Raw genomic sequence first — 16,851 nt, forward strand, 5'->3', positions numbered from 1 at the left:
CCCACATCTGGTACCTTTTGTGGGTGCACCAACCCTACATTATGTTCTGTGTGCCCATACTGATCATTGTTTTCGGTCTTTTTGTAATACTAAACCTCTGTGCAAAGTTTTTGATGTTTGTAAAGCGTCTTTGAGTACTAGTACTATATGAATACTATTATTATTATTATTATTATTATTATTGACCATTGTTTCCTCTAAGGAATAGAAAATTACCTTGGGTTGGCTTATTTGACTCAGGCATACTGTTTGCTGGACAGAGCAATTTTAGCCAACGTTTTATTACAGTATATTTGAAGAACTCAATTGTACAAAAAAAAGATTTGATGTGATAACAGGCCCCCTCCAAGCGGCAGAGCCCAACTTACTTACACAGGGAAAAGATTTTTAATAATGTTTGAATTTGCCTTTTTGTATGGAAATATATTTCTCTTTATTGTGCAATTTATAGAATAAATGGTCAGTGCACAGCAGACGACAAGTAATACCATAGCTGTATCAAAAGGAGACAATGGGGGTCATTCCGAGTTGATCGCTCGCTAGCTACTTTTTGCAGCCGTGCGAACGCATAGTCACCGCCCACTGGGGAGAGTATTTTAGCTTTGCAAGTGTGCGATCTCCTGTGCATCCGAGCGGTACAAAAACATTTTGTGCGGTTTCTGAGTAGGTCAGAACTTACTCAGGCGCTGCGATCACTTCAGCCTGTCCGGTCCCGGAATTGACGTCAGACACCCGCCCTGCAAACGCTTGGACACGCCTGCGTTTTTCCAACCACTCCCTGAAAACGGTCAGTTGACACCCATAAACGCCTTCTTCCTGTCACTCTCCTTGCGATCGGCTGTGCGTATGGATTCTAAATCCATCGCCCAGCTACGATATACTTTGTACCCGTATGACGCGCCTGTGCATTGTGGTGCATACGCAGTAGTGACCTAATCGCTGCTCAGCGAAAAACAGCAGCGTGCGATCAGGTCGGAATGACCCCCAATGGTTGAAATGTAATAACTAGAGATGTGTTTTGCTTTTGGTTCGAATTCATCATTATTATTTTTTGCAAAACCACCCTCAAGTGTTTTGTTTTGGTTCGTATTCGGTTTTTGGTTTGGTAAAAAAAATAACTATTTACACATTGATAATCATTGATAAAGAAAAGAAATTGATTAAAAAAACAATAAAAACAGCTAAAATAGTGTAATTTTTACAATCTAAAACCTGAAAGTCAGATTTAAATTCCAAAATTTGAACTTTAGGAAAATCCGAACCAGGACTCGGTTCGGATCTCCTAGGGAGATCCGGTCCAGGTTTTGGTTTGGTTTGTAGCCACTAAATTTGTGTGGATTCAGATTCCTGGAGAACCGAACCACACATCTCTAATAATTTTGATTTTGCAACAAAAAGGCCGTTTGCCAATTTTCCAGTGAGTTGCGAATCACTGAAGGTAAAAGAGTAAACTCCGCAGAAAAGCACCAGTGACCAGACACCCACATTTTAAAAAACACGCCTCATCGTGACTCTCCATTGTGATTATCTCAATGTTTTGAACTGATCAAAATATGAACTATACCCTTTTCAGACAGAAAAGTCTGAAAGTCCTAGCTTTTACCCAGCATTTTAGTGCCGGGTAGTTTTGCCGGTCCCTGCCTGAGCCCCCCCCCCCCCCCTTTCACACAGACAAGCAAATTACCAGGTCAAGAATTTCTACCCGGTAATTTTCGTATCAATGCGGGTATTTTGTCTGTATGAAAGGGTCAACCTGGGTCAAAGTTCCTGGGTATCCGACCCTGTTGAATTCCCTGTTAAATTCCCCCCCCCCCCCAACTGTGGAGGAGTCAGCTTTAGAATTGCACCAGTTAACGTGTGTGTGTATTTGTGTATTATATACACACACATGCATGCATAGTATACATACATACATACATACATGTGCCGCTGTCGGGAGGGCCCAGGATGCTGATGCTGTTGCCTGTCCGCCTCCATCCCCGCTATTCTGCTGCTCTCCTCCGTCCTCCTGCAGCTGTATTGAAAAAACGTCCCTCCCAAAATGGCCGCCGCCTCTGAGGAGACAGTTATTCAAGATACTAGAGGGCTCCTCTAGCATCTTGAATAACTGACTCCTCTGTGGCGGCGGCCATTTTGGGAGGGAAGTTTCAATACAGCTGCAGGAGGACGGAGGAGAGCAGCAGAACAGAGGGGACGGTGGTGGCTGCATGAGCATCCCGAGCCGTCCTCTCTCTGTCAGAGATGCTGGGCCCAGGACAGCTGTGCCCCCAGCACCCCCCTGATGGCGGCCCTGATAGGGTGTGTGGCCTAATCAGATGTGATGTGGCAACACCTCCTACAAAAATATATATTACAATAAATGAATTGCAGGCAAGCTCCATTGGGGGTCGGGGGTGTACAGATCCAGGCGGGGGAAGGGGAGGGCGCACATTAACATCTTACCTTGCTTGCTCCGGAAAACGGGTCCTTCCTCCTATTTGACACCATCTTCTCAGTGATATTAGGGAAGATGGTGCATGTGCACTAGAGAGCAAAGAGCAAATCAAGTGTTTGATTTCACTGTGCAGCGTCATCTTCCTGAAGATGTCACTGGGAGTAGGGACCCACTTTCCTGATCAAGATAAGTATACTTGGAAGGGGGGTTGGTGGCTCCTGGGCCTCAACCAGGCCCACTGGTGTGTGTGGAGCACATGGGACGCTGTGTCCAGGGGGGCACCACACCGCACCCATATTTTTTTACTCGCCTTTCTGGAGTCCTGCGTCGGAGCTGCAGTGGTGGTAAAAATATTGCCAGCAAAATGGCCACCGGGCATGCGCAGTAAGGTTTTAGTGTCTGGAAGGAACATGGCGGATGCCATTTTTCTGGAGACCTGCACATGCGCAGTAGACTGTGGCACAATACCAATGTCTACTGCACCGGGAAGAGGAAGGGGCCCCACCTGGAGGCCCCTCCAACAAGCCTGGGCCTGGGTCATTAGTACCCGGTCCCTCCCATCCTCCCTCTCGCCCCAGTGATCCTGTGTGTATCTATACTCAATGCTCAAGAATACATTTGTGTTTTATCAATGTTCATTCAGTTCTAGGAAAGTCACAATGAAGAGACTGGCAAACTGACAATGAATGTCTATAGGATTCTTTGGGATAAAGTATAACCATATGGTCAGAGACGGGAGACAGATATCTCAGGTCTAACAAGACTGATTTAAACTGACTCGTTGCTCTAGATTTAAACTGGAAATCAGGGATTAATATGGTCCATGACACAAGTCACTTTGATTATCTGATCTGTGTCACTAACAATTTTACTTTATGTAATTATAAAGGTCTATTCAAGGAAATCAGCGCGGGACACTCAATAATGAATTTATTTTGAAACTTCATGATTACTCCACGGCTATATATATAGCATTAGAGAGAACAAATTGTGCTGAATGTACAGATGGGCACACATATGTACATAGTGGGGAAGAGTTATATAAAGCAGCAATAAAATTAATTCAAAGAATAAAAAAATATACATAATAATTTTACAGTAGTTGCAGCTTCTCAGCGAAACGTTCAGCAAGTCATACTCTATATATATAATAATAGCCGGTGGTGGTCATCGGTGTAGTGGATTGTCTCTTCCAACAGGCATTGGCCCACTGGTCATTATTCTATTCTCAGCACATTCAGCATATAAGCTAATTTGTAGAAAGGCACTTTAGAAATGAAATAATTCTTTATGAGTATTCAGGACATGGGGAGTATTCAGGACAATGCCAGTCCTCAATTACAACCAACAGGTCATGTTTTCTGGATTTTTTGTAATCCTGCCCAGGGGAGTTAATCTATATTTGCTGGGTCAGTAACCCATTTGGTTCCACATCATACTTACCTACTCTCCCGGTTCCTGTGGGAGACAGTGACACCCATTTTTTTTTTAGTATATCCCCACACACAGTGTCGGACTGGGACATGAAGGGCCCACCGGGAGAATGCAGTGATAGGGGCCCATACTTAAGGGTGTGGCCAGCCTCTACAGAGGCTTGAAATACACAATAGTTTAGTGCAGTGTAATGCAACATATCTACCATGTATAACAGTATAATACAAGTGAACAGTCTGGAACCTGATCCCTAGAGGAAGGAGTGGGCACTCAGGCAGTGGGGCCTACCGGTGGTTTTCCTGGTACCCCTGTGGTCCAGTCCGACCCTGCCCACACGCCCTGAAGAGTGGGCACCCCTCCCACATTCTGCCCACTTCTTAGTGAAGTGGGCAGAATGCAGAGATAAATACAGTGAATCTGTGGTCCCTGTGGAGAGGGTGGGGCCTAATTATGCAATTATGCTAATTGTGTCATTTTAGCCCCGCCCTCATGCAAATAGTATCCAATCGCATAATTTCCCCAGTGAGGAGGTAGGGCCTAATGATGCAACTAGCCTGGTGCCACTTCCATTGCCGCCCACCTGCTTCTCCTTTCCGGGCATCTCCTGGAGAGGAAATAGGAAATGTAGGTAAGTAGGTAGGTAAGTGGTTTATGCATATTTTGGCAAATGTAGGTATCAGGGTTATTTAAGAAATGGCTAATGTAGAAGTTATCAGAGATAAGGTTTCCCCAGATTCATCCCCAGGAGACCAGACTGCGCACATGCGCTGAATAATGGCCGCACATGCGCAGTAGTTAAGTCTGGCCAGGGATACGGTCATTAGGTCGACCCAACTTAGGTTGACAGTCATTAGGTTGACCACTATTGGTCGACATGCATTAGGTCGACATGGTCACTAGGTCGACAGTTTACAAGGTTGACATGAGTTTTTTAAATTTTTCTTCAATTTTTGGACTTTTTCATACTTTACGATCCACGTGGACTACGATTGAAAACTGTAACCTGTGCCGAGCGCAGTGGTAGCAGAGCGAGGCATCTTGCCTGTCGCTTTGCGAAGACAACTAAACCAAAAAAAGTAAAAAAAACAACCTCATGTCGACCTTTTGACCTGTCGACCTAGTGACCCTGGTGACCTAATGCATGTCGATCAATAGTGGTTGATCTAATGACTGTCGACCTAAGATGTGTCAACCCAACGACCCATACCCTCTGGCCATTGGACCTTATTAAGCATGAGTAGCAAATTCTGCTAAAAACAGAATCTGCTACTGCTTGTATCACATGCTGAGGGTCGCCCAGCACTGGGCATGCAAATGGCAGCCAGTGATGCAATGGCAATTCAATTGCGTTCGCATCGTTGGCCCTGCAAAATAAGGGACGCCCCCACTGCCTGCGCAGCCTGTCTGTAAAGGCAGCCGCAGAGCAGCCATGATTCCTGTCACAGCGGCCGTGTGTGATGTCACGTGGCCACCCCGAATATGGCCCAGACCCGGCCCCATATTCATCGCCCCGCAACACTACGTTGCCACCCCTGTGAATGCCTCTGTCTGTCAATCAGGTAGAGGCATTCGCATTACTGAGACGCGATGGCATCTCCCTGCCTGCACACGCGCAGCGTGGGCCCTGCGCGTGCGCAATGTGCTGGGATTTGGGAGTATGCGATGGCGTCTCAGAAGATGCGTTGCATCTTGAATAAGGCTTATAATCCGGAAGTAAAGAAATAATGAAAGTTATCACTTTATTACATTCTCATCACTGGAACAGACTCTTATTCGAGCCGCTGTCCCACTAAGCAGTTTTTAATAAATGACTGTGCAAAATAATTTCTTTTTGCGGAGATATGCAGCTCAGAGAAATTATACCTTTCATAGGGGGACATTTACTAAGCAGTGATAAGAGCAGAGAAGTGAACCAGTGGAGAAGTTGCCCATGGCAACCTATCAGCACTGAAGTAACATCTATCATTTGCATACTATAGAATTATACAGAGCTGCTGATGGGTTGATGGGGAAACTTGTCCACTGGCTTACTTCTCCACTCTTATCACTGCTTAGTAAATGTCCCCCATAGCCACTGCCACTAGTGATAAGTAGACACGGTGGTATCTTCATTTTGCAACTCCACTGCCCCATTGGAGTAAACGAATATACCACATCCAGGCTATTAACAAATATATAGATTTTCTAGCTCAGGTCAAAGAATCAATGTAGCAATTCTAGATCCTGTCAATAAAAACCAGAGAAATCTGGTTCTGGACTGGTGCCCATTTCAGGTGTGGATTCCTGTAGCCTTTTCTCACAGGAAATCCTCAGTGGGAAGAATCCCTGCTTCCCCTCTACATTTCTCAAACAAAAACGACCAAGGTATATTATGAATACAGAAAGAATACACTTACACTAAGCAAATATAAAATGCCAAAAATGCATAGAACTAGTGTATACTCATCTAGCCCTAAAATAGTTTCCAGCTAATTGCAGCATGTATGCAAATCTAGAAGGGAAACTCTTGATCACAAGAATTTAAATCCGTATATACTTGATCTGATATGATATACAGTACTTGATCTAAACTGATATATATTGAGGACTGTACTTTTTTTTTGTCCACTCACTTCCTGTTTGCAAAAATCTTGACATTTCTGCTGGGGTTACAATGGATTCTGGTGGTTACTAAGTAGAAGTAACATTGACAAACAGTTGTGTGGGCTGTGCCAGGGCCGGATTAAGTCTTAGGGGGGCCCAGGGCACTTAAAACAAGAGGGCCCGGGCAAGGAGGGTGGGGGATTAGATTGTACATACCTCCCAACATGACCCTTTCCAGGAGGGACAAAATGCTCTGCTACTGGACTTCCCTCTTAATATTATGATTGGAGTCACCTGTGTTCAACCTGTGTATATTAGATTTAAACTAATAGTGTAATAATGCCTGTGTACTGTTTATAGTTCCACCTAATTGAGAGACAAAGTTTTATTGTAGTGGAATAAAGACAACTTAAACTTAAAATACACATAGAAAATATAATTTATCGTGTCACATGCAAGAATAGCAGCAGCCTCTGTACTACTTACACACTGGGACAGGACTCAGGAGGACTACTTGGTTCTGCTGCTACACATGAGACAGAGCTAGTGATATCAGTGTGCTCCACCTGGGGGGGCCCCTAATAGAGTGTGACCCGGGGTACAGTATCCCCTGCGGTCCCCCTTTAATCTGGCTATGGGCTGTGCCACTGTTTGTTAATGTTGCTTCCAGTTGGTAACCACCAGAATCCATGGTAACCAGGCTCGGACTGGCCTACAGGGGTACAGGGGAAACCATCGGTAGGCCCCACTGCCTGGGGGCCCTCCTCCTCTAGGGATCAGGTTCTAGACTGTGCACTTGAATTATATATTATACATATGTTACCTTCTACTGCACAGGATTATGATGTATTCTCTACAGTACATTGCTGTCATTAATCTGGCACATTATCATGCATGCACTAGCATTAATTACTATATATATTATCAAGGGGTCCAGACCATATACTCTATAATGGTTAGCCAAACCTCTGTGGTGGCTGGCCACACCCCCTTTGGACTCTGGCCAAACCTCTAATCATGGGCCTCTACCACTGCATACCCCTGGTGGGCCCTTCATGCTCCAATCCGACACTGATGGTAACCCTAGCAGAGATGTCAAGGAGAGCTGTGTGGGTTAGCATACGGAAAGATTTAATGGGCGTAGACATAAGTAACACTGTGAGTCGGGTTGGTAGGTATATACTTGTATTACATCCTTGTGTAGCCTTGGATCAGACAGCATAATAGGTTAAAGTTACTGTGTAACCATAGATCTATGCTAGAATAATGCATTGTATAATGACTACATTCTAAGGCAGAGGTTCTCAAACTTGGTCCTCGTGGGCCCACACAGTGCATGTTTTGCAGGTCTGCTCACAGAATCACAAGTGAAATAATTAGCTCCACCTGTGGACCTTTTAAAATGTGTCAGTGAGTAATTAATACACCTGTGCACCTGCTGGGTTACCTGCAAAACATGCACTGTGTGGGCCCACGAGGACCAAGTTTGAGAACCTCTGTTCTAAGGGATGTAAATTTTCAGTGGCATGCTGTGCCACCCTCAGGTGAAATGATTTGATGATCATTATGATCAGTAGCGGATCTTGCCACGGGCAAGCAGGACTTTTGCCCGGGGCGCCGCCTTCCGGAGGGCGCTGGCGCCATCCGGAGGGCGCCGCACCATGGCAAGATCCGCCACTGCTGCCCGCTGTGTCCCACGTCCGCTGTGTCCCCTGTCCGCCTCCGCTGCCCGCTGTGTCTGCCTCCTGTGAAGGGAACTAGACGCGTAGCCTCTAGTTTCCCTTCGTGGAGAGTACCTTTGCTGAGCGGAGCGCGATGACATCATCGCGCACCGCACAGTAGGGTCTAGTTTCCCTTCGTGGAGAGGACCTTTTGCTGTGCGGTGCGCGATGACGTCATCGCGCACCGCTCAGCATTCAAGCGGCGCTACTAATGTACAGGGGACGTAACTGACCACGCCCCCTGTATTAAGCCACGCCCCATTTCCTGCCCGGGTCGCAGAGCGGGCTTGAACTGGCCCTGATTATGATCCTTAATCACGATTATGTAGATGTACAGTAATAGGGAAGTTTCCTTCCGGAAAACTGGAGACACATAGACCGTTCTTTACATGACAATGGTGTAGTGTTATTATCTCTTTATTACACAATGTCAATTACCACAATAATCTAGATGGCTTTTTATTCTAATGTTCCCTTTCAACACTGAGTAGAAATTTATTGAGATTTTGGCAGGAGGATATCTTCCTTTTCTCCTCTTCCACTTGCTCTTCCCCCATCAATTCACTATTTGTTTGTTTGTCTACGTTTTGTTTATCACTTTTACATTTTGAAAGCGGATCATCTGTGTACCACTTTATGTTTGGCGACCTTCAAATGGTTTGTTATGACATTTTTTGCTGGTACTGCACCTAATAAAATAGAAACTGCAGAAAAAAAAGACTAAAAAATGACCAAAGCATAATAGTTTTTTTTTTTTTTAAACAAAGTCCTTAAAATACCCTTTTTCTGAATTAGTGGAGTGTGGTGACCTTCCAAGACCAGAAGCCATCTATACAGAGAGGTTTTTCTTTTGAATTAGAACTGATAACAGGGAAATAGACGAGATCAGCAAGTCCTGAGATTAGGGGGGATGGAGCTCGTTCCCAGACAAATGGACATAACTGCGTTTTCTTCTGTCTTCATTTAGCCGCTGATATCTGAACCTTCCAGTGGGACATTAAAAAGCAAATTATCCGAAGATGGATCTGGCCTGAATTCGGTACGAGCAAGGTTGGAGGATGGAGAGGAAGACGCTCCAACCTGTACTGTCCAATAAATTAACTCAATTCCACTAAATATTATACCAAACAGACAGCAATCACCTCTAATTATCATTATTTAAAAGAAAAAAAAAAAGATCCACAATTTGTTACTTTCTGCTCATTTCACGCTGGAACTGGAAGGCCCTTATTCTTGTGGCTGCCCAGAGAGTTATTAAGACACAAGATTTCCAACCTAGGGGAACATTTCTGAAAACTGGAGCATATGTAAGTGTATTATGGTGCACTCAGCAAAACAAATTATTAAAAACTGTCAGCTCAGGTTTCAAATATGTTCCCCTTGTGTCTTTCTCTAGCCAGGTCTTGTTGCACTGCAAAAGATATTTAAGAAGCTGTGCTATGAAACCATACTCAGCAGTCATTTATAATACGCCCACCTTTAGCGCTAGGGAGCGGGTAGCAAAAATTTCCCTACACAAACAGCTTCTATAAATGTCCCATAAGAATAAGCGTCATGTTAACAAATGGTTTAATTTACATTAGTTTCATTTTATCTAATCTATCTATCTATCTATCTATCTATCTATCTATCTATCTATCTATCTATCTATCTATCTATCTATCTATCTATCTATCTATCTATCTATCTTAAAAATGGATTGTGTCAACTTTACCCACATTTCAATTATAATATAGGGCCATACTTGCCTAGCCTCCCGGAATGGCCGGGAGGCTCCCGAAAATCGGGTGGCCCTCCCGGCCCCCTGGAAAGGTGGGCAAGCCTCCCGCTTACCCTGCAGCCCCTCTACGACCCTCCTCGGCCACCCGCAGCAGAGAACAAGTGGGTGGTCCGAGGGGGTCCGATGACGCGATTCGCGCTGAATCGCGTCATCATAACTCCACCCCCCGCTATACAGCGCCTCTTTTCTCAGCACTACACAGCGGAGGGTGGAGCCACGATGACGCAACCCTGATGCCACGCCCCTGGACCGTCCACTTCCCTGTCAGCTACGACCCTGGACCGCCCATCCTGCTGCCTGCCACGCCCCCATGCACCTCCAACGCTGCCTCCTCCCGGAGGAGGGGGCAGCAAAGTAGGTAAGTATGTATAGGGCCTACACTGTAATTCAGACCTGATCGTAGCAGCAAATTTGTTAGTAGTTGGGCAAAACCATGTGCACTGCAGGGGGGGAGGGGCAGATATAACATGTGCAGAGAGAGTAAAGGGCCCCATACACTTATGTGACATGTCCAACCGTCATGTCGCAGGCGATCATCCCGGCAGCCTCCAGGGCGGCAGGATCGCCCAAGATGCATCGGATGCTGTCCTTTTGCATACGATGTATCTTGTGCGATCCCAGCCATGCCTGCGGGGTCCGACATGATCGCTAGTGCAGCACGGTCAATCTGGAGGATCCGATCCGATGCTCAGGGGAACGCGCATCAGATCAGAAACACCTCCAAAATGCCCGATTTCATCCACTATATCGGGCCGAATACCCAAAATCGGATGAAATTGGGCATTATCTTTGGGGCCCTTTAGATTTGGGTGGGGTGTGTTCAAACTGAAATCTAAATTGCAGTGTAAGAATAAAACAGCCAGTATTTACCCATAGTTGCCGACTTCTGGGCTGCTCTCTCCGAGAGCAGCCGGTCGGCTCAGCAGGAGGGGCGGGCAGTGAGGTGACGTGACAGGGGGGCGGGCCAGAGGCGGAACAGGGGCGGGCCAGAGGCGGAACGGGGGGGGGGTGGCTTCTGGATGGCATCATTTAAGCCACGCCCCCACTGTGTAATGCCGCTATTACCGGCATTATACAGCAGGGGGCGTGGTTATTATGACGCGATTCAACAAGAATCGCGTCATCGCCTGCCCAGACCGCCCACTTTACTCGCTAAGTTGGCGGCGGGCAGGGGGTGACCCCTGGAAATCGGGAGACTTGCCTGCTCTTCCGGGAGGCCGGGAGGGTCACCCATTTTTCGGGAGCCTCCCGGCCTTTCCGGGAGGGTAGGCAAGTATGTATTTACCCTGCACAGAAACAATATAACCCACCCCAATCTAACTCTCTCTGCACATGTTACATCTGCCCCCCCCCCCCCCCCCCCTTGCAGTGCATATGGTTTTGCCCAACTGCTAACAAATTTGCTGCTGCAATCAACTCTGAATTACCCCCATAGTGTGGGGACATGATGTATGCAGAATGTTGTTCTCACAAGAGCAGCTGGAATAGAAGGGAGTGTGATGGTAAGGTTAGACAAGTGACAAGGGTCTATTTATTAAGCTTTGGAAAGAGATAAAGTGGAGAGAGATAAAGGGGTCCATTTATGAAGCAGTGAAAAGTGTGGAGAAGTGAGCCAGTGGAGAAGTTGCCCATGGCAACCAATTAGCTGCTACGTATAATTTTATAGAATGCACTTTCTAAATGTTTGTCAACACTGATTGATTGCTATGGGCAACTTCTCCACTGGCTCACTTCTCCACTCTATTCACTGCTTCATAAATAGACCCCAAAGTGACAGCCAATCAGCTCCTAACTGTCACGTTACAGGCTGTGTTTGAAAAATGACAGTTGGGTGCTGGTTGGTTGGGACTTTATCTCCTTACACTTTACCTCTCTCCAAGGCTTAGTACATAGACTCTTTAGAATGAACTTTGTATATGGAACCAGGATGCATATAAAGGCAGGTTATGTCTCCTTGGGCTCAGTATAATTTGTCGACGTTCCAATGTCGAAATTCATACTGTTGAATCCATAACATCCAAAGGCACTCTATGTCGGCAGAGTACATGTCGACGTGTTTGCCGTGTCAACACGAGCAACATCGACTTGCAACATGTAGTCTTTGATAATGCCGACATTTTCACAATGTTGACACCTATTTTCAACATTTGTATTGTAAATATTATGACTATGTAGACATTTGCCGACATTTCAAGTCTTTGGACAATGCGTAGTAGGCGTTGACATGTAGAATGTAAACCTTTCAACCATGCCGACATGGTAACATTCAACATTCCAACCTGGTTTTGCTGTGTAAATGCCACGTAAAAAAAAAAAAGGGAGAACTCGCACAAAATCTCGAACTTCCTCCTTCTCACAGGCTATTGCACCCCCCCCCCCCCCCCAGGCAGTGTCGGACTGGGCCATGAAGGGCCCACCGAGGGAATGCAGTTGTAGGGTCCCATGCATAGTGGTGTGACCAGTCTCCAGAGGTTTGGATAACTATTAGAGAGAGCATGGTCTGGAAACCCTGATAAATATATACAGTAAATAATACTAGTGCATGCATGATAATGTACCAGGGAAGGCAATTAAGTTGCCGGCTGCCGGCGGTCAGGATACTGATGCCGGAATCCCAATACCCGGTGAAATACTGGCAGTTGGAATCCCGACTGACACCCGGTATCCCCACTTGGGTGGTCCATACCACCACCCGAGGGGGAATATAACCCTGTGGCAACTGAAGGTCGTCACCGGGCCCAAAGCTCGCAGCCAGTATTCTGGCTGTCGGGATCCTGGTGTCGGTCTCCTGACCGCCGGGATCCCAACAGCCGGGTTATCACACTGAATCATGTACCAGATTAATAACAGCAATGTACTGTAGAGAATACACCACAGTCCAGTATAAGGTAACATAGGTATAATGTATAATTCAAGTCATACTTGCCTACCTGCCCCTCTCCATGAGGGAGAAAATGCTCTGTTCCTGGACTTTCCTGGTAATGTATGATTGCCATCACCTGTGGTGAAACGCCTTTCTTATTAATTAACTAGCTCAACACAGGTGATGGCAATCATACGTTACCAGGTAAGTCCAGGGACAGAGCATTTTCTCCCTCATGGAGAGGGTCAGGTAGGCAAGTATGTGGAAAGGATTATATAAACTCAAGCACCCAAAAGCATACTTGCCTACCTGACCCTCTCCATGAGGGAGAAAATGCTCTGTTCCTGGACTTTCCTGGTAATGTAGGATTGCCATCACCTGTGGTGAGCTAGTTAATTGATAAGAAAGGTGTTTCACCAGAGGTGATGGAAATCATACATTACCAGGAAAGTCCAGGAACAGAGCATTTTCTCCCTCATGGAGAGGGTCAGGTAGGCAAGTATGATTCAAGTGCACAGTCTAGAACCCTGATCCTCGAGAGCTTCCAACAGTTCACATTTTCCAGCTCACCTAGCAGGTGCACAGGTGTAATCATTACTCACTGACACATTTTTAAAGGTCCACAGGTGGAGCTAATTACTTAACTTCTGATTCTGTGAGGAGACCTGGAATACGTTAACTGTTGGTAGCTCTTGAGGACCAGGGTTGGCTACCCCTGCTCTAGAACCTGATCCCTAGAGAAGGAGGTGAAGTCTCCCAGGCAGTGGGGCCCACCAGGGGTTTCCCCCAGAGGCAGAACTCTGGGAGGCAATGGAGTCATCTGCCGCCGGGCTCCTGCTCTGAAGGGGGGCACCTCTACTCCCATTCTGTGACACCATTAAATTAAGTTCATTGATAGCTGTCACTATCTCTTCAGTGGCCGACTTCCTCACTGGTCCCTGCACCTTACAAATCACACCCTCTTTATTATACTGAATATACACATTTTACAAGTGTCATACCCAGGATTAGAAACCACAACCTATTACACTGGAAGCAGACACCTTACTGATGGAGCGATTTGCTCCTGTATAGGAATATGAGAATTCTAACTATATGAAGCTACTTCTCTGACAATTACACGTAACTTCTACTTCATATAGTTAGAATTCTCATAACTCCATCAGTAAAGTGTCTGCTGTCAGTGTAACAGGTCATGGATTCTAATCCTAGGTATGACTGCTAAGAAATGTGTGATTTAAAATAAAAGACAATTAAATGTATAAATACAGTATATACATTTTTTTCAGAACACACGCACACATACATACGTACATACATATATGTATGTTTGCAGGTACCTCCATCAGAATAGAAAATCCTTTTTCAACAATAACACCAATAAAGAGTACCGGATCAAACAATTTATAAACTGCAACACAACATCAGTGATTTATCTCCTGGAGTGTCCGTGCAAAATGAAGTACATTGGGAAAACTAAGAGGCCATTGAAACTTCGCATCCAAGAACACATCAGAAATGTAAGGAACAAAGGGGCAGATGTATTAACCTGGAGGAGGCATAAGGAAGTGATTAACCAGTGATATGTGCAAGGTGATAAAGGCACCAGCCAATCAGCTCCAATATGTATATTAACAGTTAGGATCTGATTGGCTGGTGCCTTTATCACCTTGCACATATCACTGGTTTATCACTTCCTTATGCCTTCTCCAGGTTAATACATCTGCCCCAAAGTCTTAACACACGCTGTATCAAGACACTTCCATCAATGCCATGACTCTGACCCGGAGTCTCTAACTTATAAAGGCATCGAAATGGTATCCCTGGGAGAAAGAGGCGGTGATCTCTCGAACCTCCTTTCCAGGAGGGAGATGTTCTGGATCTATGAACTGAACACCCTGCACCCAAATGGCTTCAATGACGGATATGAAATTGCACCCTTCTTGTAATGTAAGCAGACTTTGGATACTAGTCTCCCTCACCTTTCTCCTTTCAATTTATCCTTGCCTCCTGAATAATGCCACAGCCACACCACACTGGACATGCCCAACCCCGGCCGACCTTGGAAGCTAAGCAGTGTTTTGGGCCTGACCAGTACCTGGCGGGGAGACCCCCAGGGGAGATCAGGGGCTCTAGTGACTTGCTAAAAAAGGTTAAGTCCTTTACCCTGTATTCCAACCTTTTCATTTTCCATTCCCTTCCCCTTTTTCTCCAGGAAGGATTTATATGTCTTTATTTAACACTATCTGGTGTCTATGAACATGGCCTATAACTCTGGTTCTATATAGTTTATTAAACTGATCCAGACCGGGATACTGAATGTACCCCTTTTGTATATAAGGCGAACTTTGAGCTCATGTCTAATGTTCCCACATCACTATTACAATCATACCACCTTGGGCACGCCCGACACCGTCTGATCTTGGAAGCTAAGCAAGGCTGGGCCCGGCCAGTACAAGGATGGGAGACCTCCTTAGAACATCGGGTGTTGTAAATGTACAGATGTTGGAGCGAAATCGGAATGATGCTCTAACTGTTGTGTGTGTACTACATATTGGTATATCGGATTCCGCCTGGTTCCAATTGTTTATATGGTTCACGTACTCTCTGTCTCCACATGTTTGTAATAACTTCCCTTGGGGCTCTCCCACCCCCAAAAAATCTCCTTTTGTATCATTCTATTATCTCAAATGAAGACTCTGTATTATGGCTCCATCTCTTCCTCTGACTCCCTTTTTTTGCTACAACCACCTCTTGATGAAAATCCTAGCAGTTAGCAGGTCCACATACTACAAGTTTGGTGCATCTGGAGAAGTGCGCTATACATAGGAATCTAATTAGCAATATGTGGTGCTCCTATATTTATTCATTTTCACTTTTTCCATCTTATATCCATTTTTTATGTATACACTAATATTCATATTTGTCCCCCCTTTTTTAAACTGTTGTGCCATATTTGCTGATTCTACCTTTTATTGTATCCTTTATATATCCATGTCTGAATATGGAGCTGTGCTAACCCGTGAGTCAAGGATCAAAATCCAAGAATAAACTATACTCGGGGAACTGTCCCAGGCGATCGATCCTGACTCCAAAAACATGGCCGCAGTGAATACAGAACAGATAGGAATTATAGTAGCAGGAACTAGCAGACGGAGGACTCTGTTTCCTGCTCCACGTATGAAGGAACTGGTCCGCCGCAATAAAGATCCCCTTCAATAGTAGTGCTGTCTCTAGTCTCAAATCACCCCTTGATGAAGTCCACACAGGACGAAACGCGTTGGGTGCTACCTTGATCTAACCTCAAACACTAAGTTAAGATATTTACTCCTCTTTTCTTTGAAATTTGATTGCTTTTATTCCTGTATATTTTATGTCCTACTTTTTATGCTCCTTTTCTCTTGGAGTTTTTTTTTTTTAACGAGTATTTTATGCATTTTTGTGTATGTATTTTTTCTGTATTAATTCCCACCTTTTTAAGACATGGGTTTGTTTTAGTGCTTCATAAATAAATGATTTTCCTTTTTTACTAAACTGCCTAGTTTTTATAATATTATCTGGCACCAGTGGTCGCCTGTAGTACCTCATTCCCTGTCCACACACTTTTATTCAAGGCATCTATAACAGTGCCTTATCTTACCTGAGGTAAATAGGCTGACGCCCTAATAAACTATAGGGAGTGCCCACTAAGCAGTTCTTTTTGTTTTTTTAGTCATTTTACTGTTTGGTCCTAATACTAGAGATGTGCACTTGAAATTTTTCGGGTTTTGTGTTTTGGTTTTGGGTTCGGTTCCGCGGCCGTGTTTTGGGTTCGACCGCGTTTTGGCAAAACCTCACCGAATTTTTTTTGTCGGATTCGGGTGTGTTTTGGATTCGGGTGTTTTTTTCAAAAAACACTAAAAAACAGCTTAAATCATAGAATTTGGGGGTCATTTTGATCCCAAAGTATTATTAACCTCAAAAACCATAATTTCCACTCATTTTCAGTCTATTCTGAACACCTCACACCTCACAATATTATTTTTAGTCCTAAAAT

The 16,851-nt window shown here is 45.0% G+C and overlaps 1 pseudogene; it reads left to right on the forward strand.

Moving 5' to 3' along the window:
- Positions 1-15,193: 15,193 nt before the first annotated feature.
- Positions 15,194-15,312, forward strand: LOC134952764 (5S ribosomal RNA; annotated as a pseudogene).
- Positions 15,313-16,851: the final 1,539 nt, after the last annotated feature.

Source organism: Pseudophryne corroboree, chromosome 8, assembly GCF_028390025.1.
Source record: "Pseudophryne corroboree isolate aPseCor3 chromosome 8, aPseCor3.hap2, whole genome shotgun sequence".
Classification (NCBI taxonomy): domain Eukaryota; kingdom Metazoa; phylum Chordata; class Amphibia; order Anura; family Myobatrachidae; genus Pseudophryne; species Pseudophryne corroboree.